This window comes from Dipodomys spectabilis, unplaced genomic scaffold (assembly GCF_019054845.1).
Source record: "Dipodomys spectabilis isolate Male_0828 unplaced genomic scaffold, ASM1905484v1 ptg000017l, whole genome shotgun sequence".
NCBI lineage: Eukaryota > Metazoa > Chordata > Mammalia > Rodentia > Heteromyidae > Dipodomys > Dipodomys spectabilis.
In genome coordinates this window covers 636,229-663,796 of record NW_024870694.1, presented here as the reverse complement: position 1 = coordinate 663,796, position 27,568 = coordinate 636,229, and the positions used below count along the sequence as shown (strand labels likewise).

The 27,568-nt window shown below is 34.1% G+C and overlaps 1 protein-coding gene across 1 annotated transcript in view; it reads left to right on the top strand.

Annotated features, from left to right (window-relative positions):
* The window catches only part of Zbtb20 (zinc finger and BTB domain containing 20), a 699,482-nt gene that overhangs the window by 151,458 nt on the left and 520,456 nt on the right, over positions 1-27,568 (top strand). The window contains exon 3 of the mRNA XM_042667352.1: positions 11,989-12,034. The gene's annotated coding sequence lies outside the window, so the exon portion shown is untranslated. The remainder of the gene's footprint in view (positions 1-11,988; positions 12,035-27,568) is intronic.

Sequence of the window (27,568 nt, the reverse complement as noted above, 5' to 3'; positions counted from 1 at the left end):
ACTTTTATCCTTCTCTGAACTTTGTTTTATTGGTGTTTGATGACATAATCTTTTAGATGTTCATATTCCTGAGAAAGTATTGTTATTACATGTTTTACTTATAAATCCTTTTTGGTGGACTCATTTTCTTTGTGCATCTGCATATCACTGACTGAATTAATTTTCTTTCTCCCTGAAAATTGCCTATTAGTATAGTTTATAGTGTAAATTTGCTGGTGAAATTTTTTTACATTGTTAAATTTGGCCTTTCTTTTAGAGCTTTTCTACCAATTGTTTTAGAATTGTAGGTTATACTTTAATTTTTCTATATCTATATTTTTTTCTATGTATTATTTTTAGTTGACAAATATGGAGCGAGACTCTGAAAGGGCGAGTCATCAAGAGTCCAGGACACATGAATGGAAATGTTAAATTATAACTTCCTACTTGAGCCATTTAAGTTTAAAAATAAAAAAAATTATAAATGCAGTGTGAATTTGATATTTAGAGTATGGATTTAGTGAATCAAGGTAACATTCATCACCTCTCTACTTGTTTTTGAGAAACCATTTATAATGTACTTTTAGGTGTTTTGAAATATGTATTAACTATAATCACATGCAATGCAATAGATTGGTAAAATCATTCCTTCTCTAACTGAAATTTTGTACTTTTAGAACATTTTTCCATTCCCTATCACCTTATACATATACTACATCACCTCTCTCTCTCTCTCTCCCTCTCCCTCTCCCTCTCCCTCCCACCACACACACACACACACACACACACACACACACACACACACACACACACACACACACACACACACACACACACACACACACACACACATCCTGGTCAGCCTAAGCAGTTTACTCTGCTTCTATGACTTTCCCTATTTAGACTTCTCATCATTAAATCACTTAGCCACTCTTTTTCAGTTTCATCCATATTGTTGCAAATGTTAAGGCTTCCTTTCAAAGGCCTAAATAATGCTCCGATATTTTATCTAATAATATTGTGATATATTTATCTGATTTTCTTTAGACATTCATCTGGTAATGGACACTTAGTTTGCTCCTATATCTTAGCTATTGTGAATGAACTTCAGTGAACATTGAAGTATAGGTATCCCTTCCACATATCTTATGCCAGCTTATCTTGATAGAGTCAAAGAGTAATGCTTGTCTCCTGTTCATAACACTTTAGCACTGTGAGCTAGAGTTTTGTGCCCTTTCTCATCCTGATGTTAGAAATTAGCAAATACCTCCAGTGCGAAGGTTTTAAACAATATAAAATTTACCTCATTGTTTTTGTTTTTGAATATAATACTGAGTTTAAGATAAAACTACTTTGGTCAGTTCTTAGTACCTTAAAAACTTTTTGTAAACAACTTTATTTCATTTAAGTATCATAGTTTTTTTCCTTCAAAAAAAAGGAATATTTTGTTAAAAGCTATACTATTTAGTAGACAGAACCATAGATCTTCAATTCAGGATGATAAGCTAATTGTCATACTTGAGGAGCATAGTAGTTTACTTTGTAATTTGTGAAGTCATATGTATCATGTACTCTCCTATATATGAAGTTTTTACTACATTTTATTCAGCATTTAAAATACAAAAAGTTTGTTAATAAAGTTTGTTCCTCTTGAATAAATAGATCAACCTTCAGTTAGATGCTGATATTTATCTTCTGAGCCAAAACTAAGTTTTTAAGATTGAAAAATTACCAAAAATCACATTATTTTCTAAAAGTTATTTCTTGTCTGTACAAAAAATTGTCCTAGTATAGGTAATTGCATGCATCTTGATTCAAACAAGTTAAATCTCTAATGTAAGAACTGTTCCAGTAAATAGTCCCTATCTCTTTTAAATTATGTTGCAGCTCTTAAAATGGAAAAATCACTTAAAATATATTTTAAGTTAAATGTAGCACTAAAATACAACATAATGTTTCCATTAGTATTAGGTTTATTTCATTTGGTTTTTATAGTACTAGAGTTTGAATTTAAGACCTAGTTCTAAGTAGGCATCCTTGAAACATGTTTCAGTCCTTAAAAAAATATGCATTTTTGTTGTTTTGATCCATTCATCCACTGAGGGACATCTGGGTTGATTCTATACCTTGACTATTATGAATAACTCTGCAATGAACATGGCTGTGTTAGTGGCTTTACTGTGTCATAGTTTGTATTCATTTAGATAAATAAATACCCAGGAGTGGAATTGCTGGATCATCAGCAGTTCTGTGTTTAATTTTTTGAAGAATTTCCAAACTACTTTTCAGAGTAGTTGTACTAGTTTACATTGCTACCAACAGTTTTAGGGTTGCTTTTATGCCACATCCTTGCCAGCATCTGTTATTGTGTGTATTCTTGATGATAGCCATTCTAACTAGAGTGATACGGAATCTCAGTTTTGTTTTGATTTTCATTTCTTTTATGGCAAGAGATCTTGAGTATTTCTTCAGATGTCTTTTGGCCATTATTACTTCTGTTATGAAGTTTCTATTTAGCTTGTTTGCCCATTTATTAATTGGGTTGTTCATTCTATGAGGGTTTATTGTCTTAAGATCTCTGTATATTCTAGATACTAGGCACAATGAAATTTTACTTATCTATTAGAAAGTGATATAGCTTCATTTGCAAAGAAATGGAAGGACCTTGAAAAATCATGTTAAGTAAGACCACAGATACATGTTTTCTCCCATATGTGGAAGTTAGAATGAATCTATAAATATATAAATATACATGGTGTGGTGGTAGCCAAGTGTACACAAGTGTATTGATCAAAAGATGGTAGATTCAGGGGAGAACTCCTACCTATGTCTCCTTCATATCTGTGCATGTTGTTGTTACAGGTATGCGTGTTGTCTTTAAGAATTAAGAAAAATAATCTTATAGATCAAGCCTACATACATTAAGTGTAGACAATGCCAGGAAAGGAAATGTTTTTGTTATCCCAAGTTGTTCTAATATTCTGATATTGGGCTTTGGGCTGTGTGTGTGTGTGTGTGTGTGTGTGTGTGCACATGCCAGTCTTGGGGCAGTTAGGCAGAGCCTGACTTTTTTGCTCAAGACTAGAACTCTACCACTTGAGCCATAGCTCCACTTTTAGCTTTTTGGTGGTTAAATGAAAACAAGAGTCCTGTCAGCTTTCCTGCCCACACTGGCTTTAAACAAACTGAGATTCTTGGATCTCAGCCTCTTGAATAGCTAGGGTTACTAGCAAGCATGAGTCACTGGCAGCCAGTACCGTTGGGCTCCTGATAGAAATTCATGTCTTATCTGACTGTGACTGTTCAGTACTGGAGGAGTTTCTTCAGTGTACTCAGTGAGTGCTTATTTGTGTAGTTAGTTTTAATATTCAATACCTTTGTGTAATTTTACAAAAGTATTATAGGGTCTGTGCAAGGAAATCAAATATATATATTACCCATTTTTTCTAAAATAATATATAGGAAATATGTATTTCAAGCTAGGGTATCCTGTGTCCCCCAAATACCTGTCCCTTGAATATAGGCATATTATTGTCTTATTAGACTTCCCTCCATGCACGCATGAGTCAGAAATGTCTGATTACAATTTGATTAATTCCTATAAATTTAGAAATGAGGACATTTATCCATTCATTTCTGACTTTCTTTGGACCATGGAAAGAATCCTCTGTAGTCTGCCAAACCTTCTCAAATTTCATAGCTTGCTCTCATGCTCCCTAATTAAACAAACTTTTCTTTCCAGGTCTATTTGAATGCCATTTATGATGTAATGCATACCTATCTTCTTATTCAGCTTCTGCATATTTTTTCCTTTGAAAATCCATTAATAAATGATCTGTGGAACCAATATAATGAACACTCATTTACTTAGGTTAAACTAAGACTGTAGATGCTGTTGATGATTTGCCAGCAGTAACCATAGTAGAATCCATGCCGACGGTCTCACTAGTAAAGCAGACAGTTTTAGCATCTCTGAAATTATAATCCAAGTATAAGCTCATGGGCACATGAATCCTGTGATATATGCATGAATTTGCAGTTTGTTAGTGAGAGTTAAGGCTTAGCATTTCTTTCCTCAGCTGTATTATATTATTTTCTGTTAGTATACTTGTTATTTTTCTCCAGTTTTTCCCTCCACTTTTTTTTCCCACCCTTCTCTTCCAAGGTGTCCCTGATCATCTGATTCTTATTAAGTAGTTAAATTATGCAGGTGCCAATCTCTGTATCCCCAAACACACATAGCTAATCAAGAATAAAACCATTTATTGTGAATTTATCTCTAGAATGAATCCTTCTTTCTCTGATTTTGAGGATGGATACATGCTCATTATGATCTGGTAGACAATTATAACATGCGCATTTAGAGAGTAGATGAAACAAAGAGTACTCTGTGTTAGGTGTTAAGACTTTTATTTTACTCGTTTAAAGACAAAGATTTAAATGTGCTTGTTTAAATTCAACAAGCCCTTAGAGCCATGAGGCCTTGGGGGTAAGAGGTGCTTAAAACCAAATAGCATAGGAGCTGAAGAAGTAATTATATGCCAGCCTGCAGATGGAGCTGAACAAAAAGTGAGCTGATGTGAGAATGGGGGATGGCAAAATGAATCATGTCCCCAGCATCTATAGGCCAAGAAAACAGAAGGAAAGCATGCTTTTTCATTTGTTTGTTTTTTTTTTTTTACCAAATTTTATAAAGTCCAATGCTTTGGTGATGGTTATTTCATCCTACTTTTCTATATTTTTAGTTTAGCCTAAATTTTTTAAAAATCTTAATACTTTCAGTAAATATTAACATTTTTTACTATTTTGTATATTCTTTATTCAAGGTGGCAAGAAATTAAGAAAATCATAATTGGAGAAAAAAATTAATGTCCTCATTTCTCTAATGACTAACCTTTAAAAGCCTCTCACCTCTGTTCACTCCTTCCAGAAGATGACAAAAGGGAAAGAGGAATGTTAGGAATAAGTCTGAGAAGAAACATTCTAAAGTGGCAAGATCAATTTTATTTTAAAGAGAACATCTCCCACATTCCCAATTTACTAAGAACTGAGAGAGGAGCAAAAAGTAGATTTTCTTTGTTTCAAGTCTTACTCTGGAGTATTGCTTTGTGTTTAAAAATGCTTTAGGACTAAGTTTAGCATTAAAGTGATCACAAGACCAATTTGACTTCATTTCATTTAAAGTTGATGGCTCATCTTTGATGAAAACAAAAAAATGGATTTTGATAAATTCATAATCTGATTACAAAAGGATGCTACTTAACATTTCCAGAATCATTTTCATAAATAAGCTCACTGTGAATATATCAGCATGTATTTTATCTATGACAATTTACTTTTGTGTGTATTGAACTTAGGGGCTGGGCTCTGTCTCTTAGCTTTTCAGCTCTAGGAGTCACCTTGAGCACCCAGCTTCTACAATATTTTTAAAGCAAATAATTCTGAATTTTTGGTGATAAAAAATAAGAATTCTAAGGCTGGGTGCTGGTGGCTCATACCTGCAATCCTAGCTACTCAAAAGTCTGAGATCTGGAAGATCTGGGTTCAGAGGCAGTCTGGGAATGAGTAGGTTTGGAAGAGATGTGGGATGAATTCTGAAAGGGGGTGACATTGGTCAAGATGTATTGTTCTCAATCTGACATGTTGAATTGAAACCCCTTGGGACAACCACTTTAAAATAGACAGGCATGTAGGTAGGCAGGCAGAGAGACAGAGATAGACAGACAGACAGACAGACAGACAGACAGACAGACAGACAGACAGACAGACAGACAGACAGACAGACAGACAGATAGATAGATAGATAGATAGATAGATAGATAGGTAGGTAGATAGAATTTTTTGAAGGCAGCTTAAGGAGAAAAGTTCACAAGACTTCATTTCCAAAAAAGCCAGCAAAATGCCAGGGTATAACCACGTCTAAAGTGATAGTATCTCAGTGTGTAAGCATGCTGAGCCAAGTGCAAGACCTTTAGTTCAAGTCCAGATATGGGAAAAAAATTAAAGCCAATGTTGAAACCTGTTTTTCTATAGTATTTTTACAAGGCAGAAAAACTTTAAAGATAGCAATGGATTTTTGAGTGACTAACCAAGTAAAAAAGAGTATTTACTAAACTGTACTTTTTGCTAAAGTATGAAAATTGAATTTCCATTTGCTACTACCTGATATTTCATAGACAACTTCAAGGGAAAAAGAGATAGAAAGAAGGCTACAATTCATGTAGATCTTGTATCAACATGCTATACTGTTTTTTTGTAGGACAGAACTCTATAACAGTAGTAACCTGCTTAATAAATGTTCTCTTCATTTTCTGTTTCATGTGTAGTCTGGTAACAACATAACCCCAAATTTAGAAGCCTGAAACATTAAAGATTTGTTGCTGTTTGTTTGAATTTCCTTAGCTTTCCTCTTTGCCTTTGACATTTATATAGGTTCTGGACTCTTTGTTTCTCAGATTCATTCTTGTATTTCAATCTACTTGATTTTCTTTTAAGAGAGTAGACTATACAAGCTGAATTTCATAGATCAGTTCTTCTGTCTAGATTCAGCCAATAGTAATCACTAGTGGTTAATAATGACAGAATGTCAGAGAATGCAAAATAGGAATGTTTCTCCTTTGGAGGCCTTTAGTGACAGCTCTGCGTTTTTACCACCAGCCAAGGCTTCCTGTTTCTCTCCTTGACCCATTGTTTATCAGCCTCTTCCTCTACAAGCTTCAATGTTTTGAGTAATTCGTGTTTCCATGATAGCATCCTGAATAAGACAGAGTTGTAGACTTCATTATACTGTGTCTATGTTTGCATTTCTTTTTTCATTAATTTTTTTTATTGTCAGGGTGATGTACTTCTGGGTTACAGTTACATAAGTAAAGTACATTTCTTGTCAAACTTGTTTTTTGGTATAAGAACTCTATGCATCTGAATTTTATGCTTTCCAACTTTGGAAAAGATATATCATCACTACAGATATTGTCCTTTTGTCTCCATTTTCTCATTCTGAAATAATAATTATTATATTTATATTTTCCTCAATAATTCTTAATCTTATACTATCTTTATTTCTTTTGTATTATTGATAAGTTCATTCAGATTGTATTACAGTTCAGTATTTCATCCTTAACTGAATTTAATGTAAGATAATCTTTAGTATCAATTTAAATGACAAGTTAATTTCCAATTTTTTAAAATGAATCTGACTTCTTATAGTTTATCTTTGTTTTTCCTTTTTATTTGAAGTTTTTTGTTCTCACTAATATTTACTGTTACTTTGATTCTTAAGATTATATACTATTCATATTTAGTATAATGCTAATATTTAATTGTTCATTTCTATTTGCTGACATTTATGGAAGAACTTTCATATGTTTGATATCTTGATCATTAAAGTTAGCCTTTCTCTGAAACTTCAGGCTGTTGAAAGGATCTTGCCAAAGTATATTTTCTTCTTCGAGATACTCCAGGTATATTAGTATGCAACTGTATTTTTTTATAGCACTGCAGTCATTTAAAGCCTTCATTTTGTATCTATCGTATAATGTATTATTGCCGAGTTGAATTATTGCCCTGAAGTGTTGTGTAGCCTCACACTGATACCAGAAATGGAAAATTACACATTTAATTTCATCTGATAGGACACAGCCAAAAGGCACATGTAGTAAAAAAATTTGGTAAAAATCACCTATAGGCTGCATGAATAAGGTATATTTGAAATATAAGTAAATTTTGTGTTTATACCTGGGCTAAATCCCAAGATATCTCATTATGTTTATGTAAATAATCCAAAATCCAGGAAAAATCTGAAATCTTTAAGACATCTGGTTCCAAGATTTTTGGATAAAGGATACTCAACTCTACCAAGATTCTCTTACAAGTTGGCAACCACTGTCTGTTAAGCACAAAAGGCAAAGTACTACCTGTTGCTTTATAATTAAACCTAATGAACATGTACACATTTACCTTTTATACTTCCGGCATGTAGCACCTAGAGAATGATATGTTGTCACTATGTCATAGTAAATAATAATAAACAATAAATTCACAACTGTATTTGCACAGTCTGAGTTTCCAGAATGTAAAATCATGTGCAGAATGTAAAATTTCTAATATGTGCCTAATGAATATTTCAATTTTCCAAATTCCTAATGAAAAATAGAAACTACATGCATTAAATGTATACATGAATTTTACTAACAATTGCTTTGACACACTATAATATCTTTATATATATATACACACACATATAGAGAGAGCTAAATATATTCAAATATATTTAATCTTATTAAATTGGCATAAAAACCCTGTTAATAAAATGTCATTGTTTTAAATATGATAGAATTATATACTGTGGTAGTTGTATAAATTTTCCTAGGACATATAATTTTTATCCTAGATAAGAGATATGGAGACATGTTTCCAGATGAGCCCCAGAAAAGCATGAGACATTATCTGAAAAGCTAAAGCAATAGGAACTAGTGACATGGTATTAGTGTAGAGCCAAGCATGTGGCCTTGAGTTTAATCCCAGTACAGCATTCACTCCCCGCAAAAAGTTTTTCTTTGCAAACCACAGCTGTGGCAATCTAGAATAAAAAGACCTTTAAAAAGATAAACGCTATATACTGTGTCTCTTTATCTGTAATACTGCTCTTAGTAACTTTACCTCACAAGACGTGCACACTTGTAGGGATTACATACTTTGTAGGAAAATCTAAAGACACAGTGCTTAATTCGGGATCAGTGCTGTCCTTTAAATCAAACGGAAATGAAGGCTAGAAAAATATAGTTTGTTCATCCATTTCTGTCTTTCAGGCCAGGAGAAGAAAAACAAAGTTGTTACTTTTGCTAACATCTCTGACTTCTTTATGAGCCTAACATATGGGAGGGAGTGCAGGTCATTCGCAATGTCTGTTTAGAATACATAAATATGTATTCCAAACGTTTATTACACATATGACTGATTAAATGTTCTTAATACGTAGAATGATTCCAGGTCACTAATGTTATTTATTTTGTTCATATTTTACTTTTTCCTGATGGTTTCAGTTAAATATGAAATATTTTTTATCCTGATATATTGAGTATCATTGCTGCATGTATAACTTAGAATCTATTACTTTTTTGTTTAGTGATAGGAATAGTACTTAAAAATACTAATTTTGAGTTATTTTGGCTGTTTCTATTGTAATAGAGTATTTTCTGTGCTCGGTGACATCTAACACAGGACTGGCTCTTTGGTGAACTGCTGAAGTATAGGGCAATATACAGAGTGAGCTGTCTGCTTCCCTACTCTTCATGGTCCCTTATCTTAAAGTGTGAGGTCATCTTCCTTGTTTAATTAAAATAAAAAAATACTTTGTAGCCTGCACTAATTCCTTCGTATGACTATGACACAGATTTACAAAAATTACCCTATAAGGTAGGAAATGTGATGAACATTTCACAGAGGGGAACATGAAATTTGCTGAAAATCACCAAGAAGAGCAACTGGACTTCTTTTCCAGCACTGTCTGATGTCAAAAGCTAAATGGTTAATTAATTGTCATGCTACCTTCTAACTGTGCTTCTGTCTAGAACCTGGTATACAGATAAATCATTGATCATATGAATACTTTTTCTTAGTGCTGTCTCCCTGTGACACCTCATTGACCTCAACTTTATAGCCATTAGGTGGCACTGACATCAGAAAGGCAAAGATTATGGTTAGTCCCCACAAAAGCTGACCTGCTTTTGAGCAAAATCTGTGTGTGTGTAATTTTATCTACATAACAAATCTGTTGTACCCTGGTGGTGTTGTCATAACAGTATCTTTAGGCAGGATTAACAAGTAACTAACAAAGTTACTTTGGTTGCCAATAAATAACTGTAATCTGTTAATAATTGTGCATGTGTTTCATGTGGTTCTAAATAACAGGAGATAATCTTCTAATGGAGTATCTTAGATTGGATCACTATTCCTTAATGCTTGATTTTCTATTATATCTCCTTTGAGAAAAGTAAATCACATAAAAATCTTAAATACTTAGCAAAAGTAATTTATTCGTGCATTTTTGTAAGTGATGCCTACTAATTAGCATGAGTTTTTATTTATTGTTAACTAAATAAAAGTTTTTTGCTCAATACTATGAAAGGATAACCCTGACATATGCTTTCTTACTTAATGATTGCTCACAAATGCCTTGAGATATTTTATGTTTACCTCTTTATTTGAGCTGTTTGTACATGTTTTTAGTGTTTTTATATTGTTAGCACTGTGAAGATAAAATATGTCCTAATTCATCTCTCAGTATATCAGAGTGCCAAAAACTGGTCCTTGCACATAGTAGATGCTCACTAAATGTTGTTGATTTAGTAAATAATTAGTCTGGACTAGATTGAACAGATTTTTAATCTTATATTGTTATTGCCATCATTTCACTCTGCTTAATTAAAGAACTTTACTTTTAAAGATGATTAAAATGTGTTATTAAAGTACTGGTATAAATTTTAGAGCAGTAAAAAAGACCTTGGCTATAACTTTATGAGGAAGAGGTGAAAGTGTTTCTTAATGTAGATATACTTCCTGGGTAATTGTGATTATATTAATTTACTTCTCTGAGGAAGGTAAGATTTATGATTTTCACGTTGCACTTTGTAGTTTTTTTTTCTTCTGCCTCTATCTTGCCACCTAGTAATTTTACTATGATGAAAATGGTGAAATTACAACATTTGAACACTTTATAATTTATCATTCAGATATAATTATTATTTCATGTTTCTTTTGTTTTTTCTCATCTACATAATTTTATACTGTCCATGAAAATGATACATGTTTATAGACCATTATAGTGTTATACTGTTATAAAATTACATTTCCTATAAAATGAAATTATTCTTTTAAAGTACTTTTTATTATTGCAAAAATCTTCCCTTACATGTAAGTGATTTGCTTTAATTTTCTGTTATTAGACATTTAGGATATGTATAGTTTTGTTATCATAAACTTGTCTTTTTAAATAAATTCTTTTGGTAGTCTATTATGTAAGCTGGAGTCCTAGAAGTAAAATTACTGAGTTAAACTTTTGAACTTTGAGTTCTTGACACATCACATACCTTTAGAAATTCTCAATCCCACTGAGCCATCATCAAGACTGGTTATTACCTATACATATTTTTAAATAAATAGTATCAAGTAAAGCTAACATATATATATATATATATATATATAAATTAAACAGTTTGTTTTGCTTTCAGAATTGTGAATTTTTTTTTTTAGAATTTAGTTTGGAAGTTGCATGTTACAGTGCAACTTCCATCTAAATCCAAAAATTTTCAAGTCTAATTGTAAGTGACATGTGTTTGTTTAAGCTGTACTTACACAAGTCTTCAGAATCAAAACCCACTTCACTCAGTTTTGTGAAAGTGTGTTGGGTTGAGGCATTATGCATTATGCCTGATGTGGTGTTAATATTCCCTCTCATACTGATCAGTCTCATTTTGTTTACTGTTGCAGCAAAGTTAATGAGCATTCAAAGTTTACTTTTATTTATTTATGCATGTTTTGTGGGTAGCTCTGCAAAAGCACCTTTCTTCCTCATCAATCTTCTAGCCAAACCAAGTGCAGATGAATCAGAGTACTTTCATTTTAGACACGGCAGTCATATTTGTATTAGGAAAGCAATAGTCTTGGAAGAATACCAAAAAAAAAATCATTTTTAAGTGTTTGCCTCATCCTGTAGTGAAAGCATTTGTGGTTCCCAGGCTATGGTGAGTCTCAGTCCCTTGCTGGTGTTTTTTTTAATAACACAGCTTAGGGGTTGTGTGTGTGTCTGTGTGTGTTTGTGTATTAACTCATGAATTTAGGGTGATTGGGTGATCTGAAATATCCAATGGAGACCATAGAAACAAAATAATTCACCTCCTTTATATACTGCATTCTTTCCTACTTCTCTACCGAAATTGTCTCAGCTTAAATACTCCTATCAATTTAGTAAACTAACTTTTACTTATGTGACATAATTGTTTTTCATTTCAGAACACCTGATAACTTGCGAGTCTGTTGGTGCCTCATAGCCACACAGGTATGTATGTAAATTAAGTATAGTTATGTAAATATATGTATTAACTGACAAGTTGTTAGATTTTTGTACATTAAAACCACTGAGTTGATAATATGAAAATGTACATTTTTGAGTACTATAATTATAATTATTGACAGCTTTGAAGAACTATATTTTATAAATACGTTGAATTTCATTGTAAAAATCAAATAAACAGTTTTAAGATTATTTCATGAGTTAGAACTATTCCAATACTACTGTTTCTTTTAAATCATTGTGTTGTTTTCAAACTTTTTTGCTCTTTTGGGGTTTATTTTTTGTGGGGTTGCTTTAGGTAAGAAGTGGTTGCAGATGTACTGTCTGCTACATGTCTCAAGCACTAGACAAATGGAAAAAAATGTTTGCACCTGTTTAAAATCTCAACGGTGGGGTGTTGTGGTGCCTGGGCAACAGGCAGGAATTCTCAAAAGCTTGGTTGCACCTGCTCAATTGTTGCTTGCAGCTGTGTCATATGAGTGAGAGCACAGAGAAGCTTGTTAGCAGCTTGCTTGTTCCTGTTATGTGTTTGTATTTTGTGGACTCCTGAGTTTGAAAGATACTTGATGTAGACCTTGAACTATTACATAGGTTTATCATAAAACTCATTGGTTTTAGCTACCAAATATTTTCTCTAAATCCTTTGTTTCATGTCTCAAACTGCTTTAATAGCTGCTGAATGTCCTGGATAATGTGTATATTGACTTTTTCAAAGGATACCTGCGAGAGTAGATCTCTCCAGATAACTGTCTTGACAGTCATTTCTGTCCTGGTAGAGACATTTTGTATTTGGCTCAATTTTACCATGTTGGCAGCCCCACTATGTGAGGCTGGATATAGTTATTGATCCATTTAGCTGAACAGATTTGAAAGCATTTGGCTATTAGTGGACACATGGGGCATATTCAGAAAATTTAAGGGTACATTTTAAGATGATTTCTTGATTTGTGTATGCATCTCTGTCATAGTTAAGGTAGAAGTACTAGTGAAAAAAGGTGAATATTAAATAGTTATCCTTGAAGATATGTTAAAATCCAGATGCAGATTTTAAGACTGCAACATAGTCTTTAATAAAATGCTAGATACTTGGTATTATTTTTTAAAGTGTTACTCTTTTGGTTAAGGGTTTCTATATGCTCTGACAGTTATTATAGACTGTACCTTACTTAAAAATCTGCAAATATCACACAATAAGCTACACTTATTTTCTTTTTCTTATATCTTCATTGTAAAGGTGATGAACTTTGGGGGGAGGGGTTATAGTTACATAAGTAAGGTAATGAGAACATTTCTTTCCTCTTCCCTTTTACTTCCTTCCTTCCTTCCTTCCTTCTTTCCTTCCTTCCTTCCTTCCTTCCTTCTTTCCTTCCTTCCTTCCTTCCTTCCTTCCTTCCTTCCTTCCTTCCTTCCTTCCTTCCTTCCTCTTTCTTTCTTTCTCCTTCTTTTCTTCTTTCTTTCTTTCTTTCTTTCTTTCTTTCTTTCTTTCTTTCTTTCTTTCTTTCTTTCTTTCTTTCTTTCTTTCTCTCTTTCTCTCTTTCTCTCTTTCTCTCTTTCTCCTTTCCTCCCTTTCTCTCTTCCTTTCTCTCTTTCTTTCTTTCCTTCTTTTTGTTGGTAGTGGGGCTTGGAACACTGGGCTTGGCACTGCCTGTGCACTTCAGCTCAAGGCGAGCGCTCTACCACTTGAGCCACAGCGCCACTTCTGGTTTTTCTAGTTTATTGGAGATAAGAGTCTCACTGACTTTCCTGCCCGGGCTGACTTTGAACCACAATAATCAGATCTCAGCCTCCTGAGTAGCTAGGATTACAGGTGTGAGCCACGTGCACCTGGTAAGAACGTTTCTTTTTAAACATTGTTACCTCCTCTCTCATTTTCTCCTGTTTATTCCTCCTTATTCCCCTCCCCACAAGTTGTACAATTCATTTCCAACACAGTGTCTCGTGAGCATCATTGCTGCATTTGATATGAGGTATTTAATTGATCAATTTAGTAGTCTCCAAAATTCCTGATATTCAAAACTTGCTCAAATGACTTGCATTATTCTCTCTTGTGTAATTAAAAACTGCTAAGTTGTTTCCATGAGTATTTGGTAACACAAGTACTAAGTGTTGGAGCTGCCTTTATGAAATTTATCCTTTTGAAAGAACTCATCATGATATGAATTGAACTAACCTCTTTGAGAATGGGAAATATAGACAGTAAAGTAAATAATTTGCCAGTAGTCCCTTAACACAATGCCTTATGCCTAAATGTTGAATGGAAATAGGAATAAATAATTTTAGTGTTATATTAAAAATAGAAGGACAGTGGCCTAGAAACTTATAGCTTATACATTTTGGATGAGGCTTGATGGTTCTTGGTTCTTATATTCTTGGTTTGGTAGAAATGACAATTCTGTTAAATCTTGTTCTTAAAATGAGAAATTAGGGGCTGGGAAGGTGGGTCAGTGGTAGAGTGCTTGCCTTGCATGCATGAGGCCCTGGGTTCGATTCCTCAGCACCACATAAACAGGAAAAGCAAGAAAGTGGCATTGTGGCTCAAGTGGTATAGTGCTAGCCTTGAGTTGAAGAGCTCAGGGGCAGTGTCAAGGCCCAGAGTTCAAGCCCCATGACATATATATATATATACGTATATATGTAAAAAATATATAATATATACTATCTCCATTATTCACAGGCTGAAGCATTAACAGTTAAGTTACATGTAACCTTGGAAACTCTTTGCAGCATCAAGATAAACAAATGTTCTCTGCTATATGATTAATGCCATAACCTCCCTAGCACTCACTGTGCTGTTTTCCCCTCTCTACCTCACTAAAAACTCAAAAATAAAATGTCTGTTGACTTTTTGGATCAGGTATTATCAGAACATTAACAATTTGTAACTGTTTTACTAAGCAGAAGGAATGACTCCTGTGTTTGATACACATACACAACACACACACACACACACACACACACACACACACACACACACACACACACACAGAGCTTCTATAACTAAGTCCCAACTGTAAATACATAAAAAAGGTAAAGTGCAACTAGTACCTTTAAGACTTGCTTTACATAGGCCCTTCTAAAGTTACATTTTGTGTGGAAGGAAACACTACCAGTTGAAAAAGAAGCCAATCTCTACTACATCAGAAGATTTTGTTTAAGCTTCTCAGATTTGGGTACAACTGGTTGACTATATTCGTGGGTACTTTTACATTTGGAAGAAACTTTGAAATGTAAGGGGTCAAAGTACCATAACTATTCTAGTGGGTAAGATGCCAGTAGCATAGATATAAAATTTTTTGTTGTGTGAGTGTTAGTGTGATAGATTAAACTATATCCTTCTGTTAATTTCATGATTAGAAATTAAGAGGTGAGCCAAGAATATGTATTAGCTAGAATATTAAGTATTAAGGCAGACTGATATTAGCAGCTGCTTCAGTGGTCTGAACCAGGAATTACTGTTTCAACCTCAAAGAGAAATTATCACATCCTTGGCATAATTTCAAGGTTCCTATGATTTCAGGGTTAAAGAAGTAAAGGAAGAAAATCAATAATTGATGAGAACATAAAATACCTAAATATAATTTCTCTATTTTTTTCTCTCCTATCCCTTTCTCCCTTCCTTGTTTAGTTTTTGTTGTTCTACAAGGTAAATGAATGTTAGTATCTCTATATAGAATGATAGGCTAAATGAGTAAAATGAAGTCCTTGTCTTCAAGTATTATACAAGTTAGAGAAATACAACCAGATATTAACATTATTCTTTTGGCTTGACTACTTATTATTAGTATGGACTTACTCAAGTCTCTTTTCCTTTGTTTTTCATTTACAAACTGGACAAAATATAGTATCTAGCCCATATTTCATTGTGTTGAGATCTAGGTAACATAGATTCTTGGTTGTCAGGGAGCTAATACTCAGTTAATTTTAGGTTCTTTTTATCATCACCTCAGCTACCAAAGTTACAACTACATTTCAGTGCAGATACACTGAAGAGAGATGATCTAATTGCCTGGGAGCAGGGTTCTAGTCCTGTGCTTTATCACATAGATTGTCTCAGATATTCAACCTAAGTTACTGATGTTTTCAAAGCTTTAAAGGAAACTTAAATAAAATGTGAGAGCGGTTTGCACTCAGGGGCTTGTACTTGCTAGGCAAGTACCCTACTACTTGAGCCACACTTGTAGTCATATATATATATATATATATATATACATATATATATATGTATATATATATAATTAAGTATATATTTATAAACACATACCTATATATACCGATACACTTATACATATTGGGGCCATACCTACAGTCCTGCGCGCGAGCGCGCACACACACACACACACACACACACACACACACACACACGTATTATCTTCAAGTACTTACAAAGAAGGGAGTCAATTCAATATGCCAGATTATGAGTACTATGAGTCTTGATCAGTGTTACCCTTTTCATAATTCCCCTCCATTTCTTTCAACCTCACCCATCCCTTTTAAAAGATAAATTTTAATTCACAAATCCATATGCTGAATCAAGATGACCCTCATGTGCACTTTTTACCATTTCCCAACTTTTTTTGATAAAACACATACTTATCCTTTTTTAGACATATAGTTCAATATGCTTATAATGCTTATACTGCCATCATAACTATTCAATTGCATCATTCTTTCTTCTTATAAAACCGAAACATTATACACATGACAAAATAATTCCCCAGACCTCCCTCCAGCTCCTGACACCTATTATTCTGCTTTCTGTCTTGATGATTTTGTCTTCTCTTAGTTACATTAGAGTTTGACTTATTTAAGTTTGCTAATGTCCTCAGCATTCACCCACCCATGTTATGGTACATATCAGTTTCCTTATATTAAGGCTAAAAGATGACAGTATATATATATATATATTGCATGATATCATGTTGTTTATCCATTTATTCATCAATGGACACTTGGAGTACTTCATATTTTGGTAGTGCCAAACTCTGCTATGAATCAAAATGCACAAATATCTCTTTGAGAACCTGTTTTTAAGTTATATATTCAGAAGAGGAACTGCTTGGTTATATGCTAATTGTTTTTATCAGGTGTTCTTACAATGTGATCTCTCCTATTTAACTTTAGACTAGCCTTCATTACATCATAAAGAGAATTAGATGGGTCATATTCAGCAAGAAAGCATCTACTATTTACATGAGTTCAGATGTTTTAAAGGAGTCTGTGAATACCTTGAATAAATTAGCATCTTGGAATCAATGATGGTTATGGACATCTGCACTCTAAATCTCTTGCTTTTGTTTGAATTTAGGACTTTTGGATTCTAACTGACCTGCACTGACATTTCAGCTCCATAATTCAGTATCTGTGTTATCTGACCAAGTTGCCTAAGCTTACTAAGCTTAAAGTGTTTACTTCTACAATATGGTGGTAATAGCAATGTCTCAGTTTTTAATGATGAATGTGAGATTGGGCATGAATTAAGTATGGAAATACCTTATTTGATATACAGTAGATAGTACTTTTCCCTACTTATGTTTTTTCTCTCTTGTTAAAATATGAAGCTGTTGTGATGGGTAGTATAGGAATCTGAAGTAAGTATGTGATTCACTCATTAATATACAATTAATTTTGGAAGTATATGAATCTGAGGCTAGCTAGAAAGTATTATCAGTTCAGCATGACTCACAATTTCTAACTGCTTACTAAATTAAGAAAATCTTAAGGGATAGTCACATTTGCTTTAATATCTCTTAATTATTGAAGTGTGGCTTGTGATGGATGCCTTGTTTCTACAAACCCAACAACTCCCACTCCTGTTTTGAAAACTAGAAGCTCTTTTATATTGTTTGTTTGTTTTGTTTACCCCCCACCCCCAGTCATGGGGCTTAAACTCAGGGTTTGGGCACTGGTCCTGAGCTGCTTTTGCTCAAGGCTAGTGCTCTACCACTTGAGCCACAGTGCCACTTTTGACCTTTTATTAGTCTTTTATTGGAGATAAGAGTCTCACAGACTTTCTTGCCTTGGCTGGCTTTGAACCAGAATCCCCAGTCTTCAGCCTTCTGAGTAGTTAAGATTACAGGCATGAGCCACTGGCACTCATCTGAAAAGTAGGAGCTCTTCAAACCCATCATGAAAGCAATGAAAAATAATTCCTACTTGCGAATGGCATCCTAATGAACTAAAAGTAGTACTGTTAGAAAGGTTGTTGCAATCTAAGTAGTCCGAGATTTAGTAAGCTTAGCTGTTGTGAGTACCTAGCTGTGTAGTTTTTCTTTTTCTTGTTTCTTGAAAAAGAAATTAATGTGGTAAAATGTCCTGATTTCCTCCAATACAAAACTTCCTTCTAGGCAAACTTCCACCAATGCAGACTGAGGAAAGGATCTGCTCCTGGCCTTTGACTTATATAGATGGACAGCTTGTCCTTGCCTCTCTTTAGAATGCCTTCCCTCTGTCAACTCTTGTCACAGTCTCATTTCTTCTCATAAGGAAATCTATCATATTATATATTCTTACAATCAGACAGATGTTCTTTTCTCCATTTTACATGTGATAATATATAATTCCATATAGAATTAACTGCTCATTCAAAGTCACACAGCTACTAAATATTAAATACTAGCATCTGAACCTAGTATTATATACTGCTATTAAATGGATAGACTTCATAATAACTCAGTCAAAAACCTAAATATACTTTGAACATTTAAGGTACGTTGACCATTTATGGTTGTGTTTCATTTTATTTTATCATTAGGGCTGAACCAATGGATATTTTATGCATTCAACAACAGTACATTGTGTTATTTCATAAATGTCCAACATTGGCTGCTTACATCATTACTCCTTTAAAAAAAACAAAACAAAACTGACAGTTATCCTTGAAAGCTTAATGTTTTAGCTCTCCCGCACCTGATGAAGCTTTTGGGCAGGACAGATTCTGAATATTATGATGGGTTGATTCTGGCCACTATTTGTGTGGATGGCTCTGAAAGCCAAGTCATGCCCAGAGTCTGCCCCTCAATACTTTGGACACTTTCCCTCCCCCCTTCCCCTCCCCTCCCCTTCTGTCTCTTTTCTTCCCCTCTTCTCTCCTTACTTTTCTTCTTCCCCTCTCTTTTTGGCCTTAGTTTGGTTTTTTCACCTTTACCAGGTATTTTTTTCTTTTCTGCAATCTTTGCCATGAGTAATAAACACTGAAAGGGGCTGAATGTGGATGACAAAGTGGGAAATATCTCTGCAGTGTGAAAATCAGCACTCTTGTAGTTATTTACTATAACCTGGCCACATCCTTGGCATTACTCACTCACACTAAAGAACAAGAAGCATTATGTACCTTATATAAGTTTTCTATCTTACCAATGAAAATACTTTATTTTTCACTTTGAATTTTTAGAGCAGAACTAGCTCATGACCCAGTTTCACTAATAATTTTCTTAAGTAACCATTGTAGTCATTTATAAGATATTTTTCCACCCACTGTCTGTCTAGCCTGGTTTAAAATTTTTATATATGTACTTTTAAAAAATTGATTAGCTGGAGAGCTGCCCATTCCTCTGTGCTGTATTATAAGGATTTAAAAACTGCACACTGAATTCTGTATAGTGTAATTAAAACTGACCCACATTTGGACCTGAGTACACCAGGACTTAGCCAAACTTGCCATGAGCTGAGTTCTGGTGGCAGATGGAAACTAATGAGGACACACTCTACTCCAGAATTTCCCAGCTGCTTGGCCCCTTTTTGTACAAACAAGGTTTGGAGCGATGTCCAGATCCCAAGAGCATGTTCTGTAAATGTGTTTTACTCAATGATTTGAGAAATGTTCTCACAAAATCGGGCTGTTTCAAGGTATCCTTAAGACCACAGCTACTGTCCAATTTAAAACATAAAAATTCAAAGGGCCCTTTTGTGTCCTCTCCAACCAGTTTTTAATTTTAAACTGAAAGTGAATCAAATTTTCCCCATCTTTCTCTTGCACCAGGCAGTGGAATGATCCCGTATTTCAAAACCTGGAGATTCATAAGCGCTTATCTCAGGGACAGTTTTACCTCAGGATAGACCTTCTCCTTGAAGCCTATGGATCTCTTCAAGTGGTTTGATGTGCTGGGACTATTCAGGCAGATGTAATTGAATCAGTTTGAAGCAGCTGTAGCTGGCATGTGGTCTCTCAGATTGCTAGCACCTGCTTGTTTTTTTGAAACTCACTGGAGTGAGAGCAGTGCCAAACCCAGCATTGGTCTTGGAGCAGATGAAGCGCTCCAGACCTTACATCCCATTCCCCTTCCAACCTAGCCCATCATCACGGGAGCTTGAATTAATAAAACCCCTTTTCATGATTAAGTTTGAGGTACACTTTTCCTTCTCATTTTTCTCAGTATCCATATCTTGACAGTACTGACCATGTGTCCAAAAAGTAAATAAGTAAAAAATAAGGGTGTATAATAGATATCAGGTGGCTTTGGAGGCTCTCTTATCATTAGACAACTGGGTAGCCTGTGGTTTGCAGAATCATTTAAATGAATGCACCAAATTCATTTGCTGTTCCAGCACAGTCTTACTGGCACAAAGAATGAGCAGTTAATGTATAACAAACTGTGAGCTGTTATGGAATATGATAAATACTCATCCCTATCAGGATGAGAACGTAAAATGGAACTTTTCTCTAAGCCCTAAACTGAAAGGCATGTATTTTTTCAACACTTACTATGGGCAAAATATAAAGTCTATCAAAATATAAATTAAAATCTTCAGATATAAGCATGTAAAACAATTTATAAGATGCAAATTTGTAATTTTTAAAGAGGATTTACATATGTTTTAAAAATATTCTTCTTTGTTCCATTTTATTACTTACCAGATATGTAATTAATTCTTAATGGTGTAAGTATCCTAAAGCTTAAAATAAATCAAAACATTAAATATCACTTATTATTTAAAAAATATAGCATATGTAGAATGGTTTTAATATTAATACTTTGAAAGAAGCTACAAAATAAATGGAGCTTGAAAATCTTGATAAAAATGTCATTTCAAGCCGGGCGCTGGTGGCTCACGCCTGTAATCCTAGCTACTCAGGAGGCTGAGATCTGAGGATCGCGATTCAAAGCCAGCCCGGGCAGGAAAGACCGTGAGACTCCTATCTCCAATAAACCACTAGAAAACCGGAAGTGGCGCTGTAGCTCAAGTGGTAGAGCGCTAGCCTTGAGCTGAAGAGCTGAGGGACAGCGCCCAGGCCCAGAGTTCAAGCCCCACGACCGACCAAAAAAAAAAAAAATGTCATTTCACTAGTTTTCAAAGTGTGTCTAGATTCTGTGGACATAGAGAAAGATCTGTTGTCCTTGGAATGTTAGTGTATTTGAGGCCCATGATATAGTCTTAAAAAATTAACAAACCAGCCACCCATCGCTCACGCCTATAATCCAGCTGAGGTCTCATATTGTAGTTCAAAACCAGCCCAGGCCCATAAAGTCCATGAGACTCTTAGTCCCGAGTGGCCAAGCCCTGAGTTCAAACACCAGAACCACCACCAACAAAACAACAACAAAACACCACAAAACAAAACAGAACAAAAACTTCACTATCAAAGGAATGTTCTAGATCTGATGTCCTCCTTTTCACTGCCCATGAAAAGTTCACCAATTCGTATAGTTCTCCCTTTTACCAAATAAGAACTTGACCTTGGAATACCATTAAAGTTAACACCTCAGACCTCCATTATAAGTGATAGGAATTTCTTGTAAGATGAAACCCATATACTATTGTTGAAAAAAAAAAAAGAGACTTATGTGGTAAAGTTATTTAGTAATAGCCAAGATCTCTGTAAGCTATTAGAGAAGAACTGGATGTAAGTTTGGCCTTGAATAAAACTGGAAATTTAGGTCATAAGTTATGAGAAAAGAGAAAGTAGAGCGTTGTGAAACTCAGGATTATTCCTCATGAGAAAATGAGGTAAAATGAACATTAAATGGCATAGTCAATGAATAGACTTTGTGATTGTGTAATTATTAGTTATGTAATAATTAGTTTAACATTTATCCCCTCTGCTAGACTAAGCTCTGTGATTTTAGGCATAAACTACCTCTTCACAAAGATTAGCACTAAGTTTTATAGAATTTAGATCTCATGTATATTTCTATACTGGATTCCTCTACCAGTGTGTGGACTACCGGCTCACTGCAGTATTCTGTGAGATAAAATGAAGAGGGTTAAAAAATGACCTTGTTCTCTATAAATCTGCGTAAAGACAATAAGTTTTTTTAACACTTATTTACAATTTTATAAATTCTGTAGTATTTAACATGCTTGAGGAAATTTGTATTGTAATCATCGCACTCAAGTATTTTCATACACATTCCTAATTCCATGGGATAGTAAGACAACAAGTTAAAGTCAAAGTAGTGTAATGATTCTAACAATAAAGATCTGGATTTAAGTTTCTGTGATATTACTTATTGATTGTAAGATATTGAACAATTCATTATGGCTTTAATGCCAAGTCTACTCATCTGTAAATTAGACATGACAGTACACAAAGCATACTGAAATCATAATTAGCCTTCCCTACCTCTTCTTCTTTGTCATCACCATCATAATTCTATTCTAAAAAATGTATTAAAATATGGTACATGTATAGATCCTTTTTTTAACTTTTCAATTAATTTCTCTCATTGCAGTTTTACTTCCCACTTTTGAATAGAACATGATAAATATCTACAACTGAAACAAGAATTCAAGAAATACTTCATAATCAAGTATTGCTAATATTTACTTTTGTGTTGTTTAATCCTCAATAACAATTCTCTTCTAAATGTAATATAACTGCTTAATATTAATAATTTATATATTTTAAGTATGTTAAAGTGGTTAAAAACATTGTCTTTTGTGATATATCTATCCACTTCATTTAATGATGATGAACTTATAAATTGTTTAGCATCTCATATTTCAAAAAATTCAAATGTAAATAATTGTTGTTTGATTTATAAAAGAATTTGCTATCAATTTTAGAATATTTGGTGACTTGATCAGTCTAAAACATTTTAAAGAATTTCATTGACTCATAGTCAATGAAAACCTCTAAGTTTAAAAAAGAAAAAAAACTAAGATTTTTGGTTTCCTAGAAAGGCAATTCTTTTATTCTTTCTTCGTTTGATCATATAGAATTTAATTATAAACATCACATTATTTTGATGATCTTTAAGGGACTTCATGAATATAATTTTCTTGATTCGTTCATCTACCGAGGGGCATCTTGGTTGGTTCCATATCTTAGCTATGGTAAATAATGTTGTGATAAACATAGTTGTGCTGGTAGCTTTAGTATAGGCTTGTTTGTGATCATGTGGGTAAATGCCTAGAACTGGGATTGCTGGATCATAGGGAACTCTATGGAACTATGAGGAACCTCCATACTTCTTTCCAGAGTGGTTGAACAGCGCAGTAGCATGCCCTTTTGGCCACATCCCCCTCAGCATTTGTTGTTAGTACATTTCTTGATTATAGCCATTCTAACTGGGCTGAAGTGGAATCTCAATTTTTTTTTTTGGGAGGGAGGGTCCATGTGGGGCTTGAACACTGGGTTTGGGCCCTGTCCCTGCGCTCTTCAGCTCAAGGTGAGCGCTCTACCATTTGAGCCACAGCGCCACTTCTGGTTTTCTAGTGGTTTATTGGAGATAAGAGTCTCATGGACTTTCCTGCCTGGGCTGGCTTTGAACCGCAATCCTCAGATCGCAGCCTCCTGAGTAGCTAGGATTACAGGCATGAGCCACCAGCGCCCAGCTACTCAATGTTGTTTTGATTTGCATTTCTTTTAGAGAAGTTAAGCAGTTCTTCATGGGTCTATTGGCCATATTTATTTCCTCTTCAGAGAAGTCTCTCTTTAAGTCTTTAGCTACTTTTTAATGGTGCAGGAGGACCTGTTTTTGGTGGATTTAAGTTTTGAGTTCTAAATATATTTTAGATATGAGGCCCTTAAGGGTCTGTTGCATAGCTAGTAAAGATCTCCCAGTCAGTGGGCTTTCTATTGATATTACTATCTATGTGCTTTGCCATGCAGAAGCTCTATAGTTTAATGCAGTTCCATTTTTCCAACCTTTCTTTGATTTGTTGGGTTTCTGGGTCTTTATTAAGAAAAGTTCAGCCTGTGCCAAGGAGCCCTAGAGTTTCTCCTATTTTTCTGTAATGTTTTCAGGGTGTCTGCTTTTACTTTGAGGTTTTGATCCATTTGGAGTTGATTCAGGTTCCACATTTTATAAGAAGTGGTTAGTTTTGTAAATCAGGAAATAGTTCAAGTATAATCTTAAATTATGTTGGTCTGATACCCCAAGAAAAACCATGAATACTTGTTAGAGTCATTGCCAATGTCAAGATAGTATACAACCTAGGCTAAAAGAAATTTTATTTATTTTCCATGTAAATATGTTTTTAGAAATCATATTTAAACTTTCATTTATCAGAAATAGGTAAATTATCTTTCTAAAGCTAGTTCTTTAGCAATATAATAATTTTTCTTTTGATAACTAACCTGAACTATGTCCAATTAAGTCATTCCAAGCCCTTACTATTGTAGATTTACCACCAAAGTTATTGTTTACATCAAAATACACTTGGAATTTTAAAATCTATAAATAATGTTAGTTAAAACATGACCAATACTAGTTTGAAACCTAGTTCCGGCTTTCTTTTCTTGAAAGGATACAGAAGAAGTTGTCACTTTTGAAGAGTATCTGTTGAAGTTAAGAGGGAACCAAGGCAAGTAGAGAGCAGTGAATTCCTTTTTAGGTTGGCTTGCAACCACTTACACAGCAATCACCACAGCCTCAGTTTTTTATAGATTCTGTCTTGTATGTACTTATATACCAATGAGACTTGGAGATGCCAATGTCGACATTAAAAAAAAACAACCCTACTCTTTACCTGTTTTTTATTTGGTTGTTATTATTTTTGCATCTGGAGAGTTTCATGAAGTGAATAACTTAAAACAATAGAAATGTATTTTTTCGGCATCTCAAGGCCAAAAATCCATAGTCAAGGCATGTTCCCTCTGGTGGCTTAAAAGAGAATTATTTCCTGTCTATCCTGAGCTTCTTGTAGCCCCAGGTCGTGCTTGCTTTTTATATTATTACCATTTTAATCTCTGCCTCCATCATTACATGGCCTTCCTCTATGCATGTGTCTCTGTGTCCTCTTCTTCTCTAACAAGAATGCTGGTCATGGATTTAAGTCCTATCTTAAAATAATAATGATTTAATCCCATTGTTGTTAATGTATCATATGTGCAAAGACTGTTTCCTCCAGAATTGCTAAATTCTAAGGTCTAAGATAGGCACTGAATTTGGGGACTCTTCTCTCGTTTTCTCCCAGGTTTCTTCCCTCCCAACCCTCCTCTCCCACAAGTAGTAAAGTTCCTTTTCACAGTATATAGTATCACAGCTGAATTGCTTCACCCTTTGTCCCACCATTTCTATGCTTCCCCTTTGTTTCAGATGACAAAGTTGAGACATCAAAACAAGTAACCAAATAGGGTTATAGTCGCTCTCAAAATGCACAGCAAAACTAAGAGTTGACTTTAGAGCTGTTAGTCTTTCTTGTGACTTTGCATGTTAGGATGCCAAATATACTTTAGTATTCTGTTACTTTCAGATAACTTTACCTAAACCACAAATCACAGTTGCTCTAATAATGATTTACAAATAGTGTGAGGCAAGTATAAGCCTGAAATTTAATATCATTGCCAGTGAGATCGAGGTAATTTAAGCTCTATATTTAGTTTCATGTAAGTCTTTATTAGTATTCTGTTAAAAGTAAACATGTAGCTAGGTATGGATGGCACATGCTTGTAATCCTAGTTACTTAGGAGGCTGAGGTCTAAGGATCACAGTTGGAAGCCAACCCAGACAGAAAAGTCTGTGAGACTCTGATCACCAATTAAATCACAGAAAAAGCCAGAAATGGTGCCAGAATTGGCTCAAGTGGTAGAGTGCTAGCCTTGAACAAAAAGAGTTCAATGACAGCACCCAGGCCCTGAGTTCAAGCCTCAAGACCCGTAAAAAAAATAAAATAAAATGAAAAAGATAATCATGTATACAAATATCTGTCCATTAAGAGATCATTAGAAATGTAAGTATCAAGACAGGATTAGAGCAAGGCTTGACCTAATGGTATTATTTTCTAACTTTTATAACCTTTAAATGACTGAGACAGGATTTAAGCTCAGCAGTGACTATTATTTTAGTATTTTTTCTTCTTTCAAATTTATCCTAAAAGAATTCTACATTCTAATTCTTTTTCGTAAAATTAGAAATAGCTGCTGGGAGTGTGAAGGTAGAAAGAAAAGAATAAAATAGAATAGTTCCTAAAGCAATTAGAATCTAATTGGAAACATTTTTGTTGACTCTTTATACGTCATTGTTGTGGAATATTAAGCATATTTCTTCTTAAAGAATCCTTAGTAAATCTACTATTGGAATTTTTATTTTTTGCAGTCCTGTGACTTGAACAAAGGGCCTGGACACTATCCCTGAGCCAATTTTTGCTTAAGTCTAATGTTGTACCACCTTTCAGAGTGCCACTTCTGGCTTTTTTTGAGTAGTTTATTAGAGCTAAGAATCTTATAGACTTTCCTTCCTGGGCTGGTTTTGAACAACAGTTCACAGATCTTAACCTCTTGAGTAGCTAGGATTACAGGCGTGAGCCACAAGATTATTAGTAAAGTGATTATGTGAATTGTTGTGAATGCTATCTACTGAACAATTCCTTTAAGTTTGCATTCTTTTGATACACTTCTATATAAAGCATAACTATATATTAATAGGAAAAAATTTAAAAATAAATAGTAGACTTTCCTGTTAGATGGAAAAAGATGAAATGGAACTAAAAATGAAAATTAATCTCTGAAATGCTATTATAGTTCAGTTTAAAAATGTGATTTTCTTAATGTAAAACTGTGATTCACACCTAAAACACATTAATTCACTAAATCCGCTCTGGATAATCTTGTTCTAGAACCAAAGAAACAAAGTTTTCTGTTTGTTTATTTGTTTTTCTAGATTGAATATTTCTTTCAGATATAGATTACTTATTCTTCAGGCGCTAGAGATAGACAGACATCTGATTAAGATGACAGTGATCCTTTTGGAGCTAAGATTGTGGTGTGAGTGAGTGTGTGTGTCCTTAGACTATTAAACAAATTAATCAATATATAAGAAAAGTATGTTTAGACAATATCACATGCTACTTGTGGAATACAACAAATATTATAGGTTAGAGAATGGCTAAAAGCAGGGGATAGAGTGAATTTTCTGAAGAAATAATACTCAAACTCTAAGCATGAATGACATATAAGTGTGACTTTAATCAAAATGCATTGTACTCACTAAAGGACATACTGAACTGCAACCCTTTTGTACAGCTACTTGGCATACTACAACAAATAAATAAAAAGAATCAGGTCAAAGGAAGAACTAGAGTAGAGGCAATGCTATCTCTAGATTTTTCTCATTAAAGTTATATATCCAAGAATGT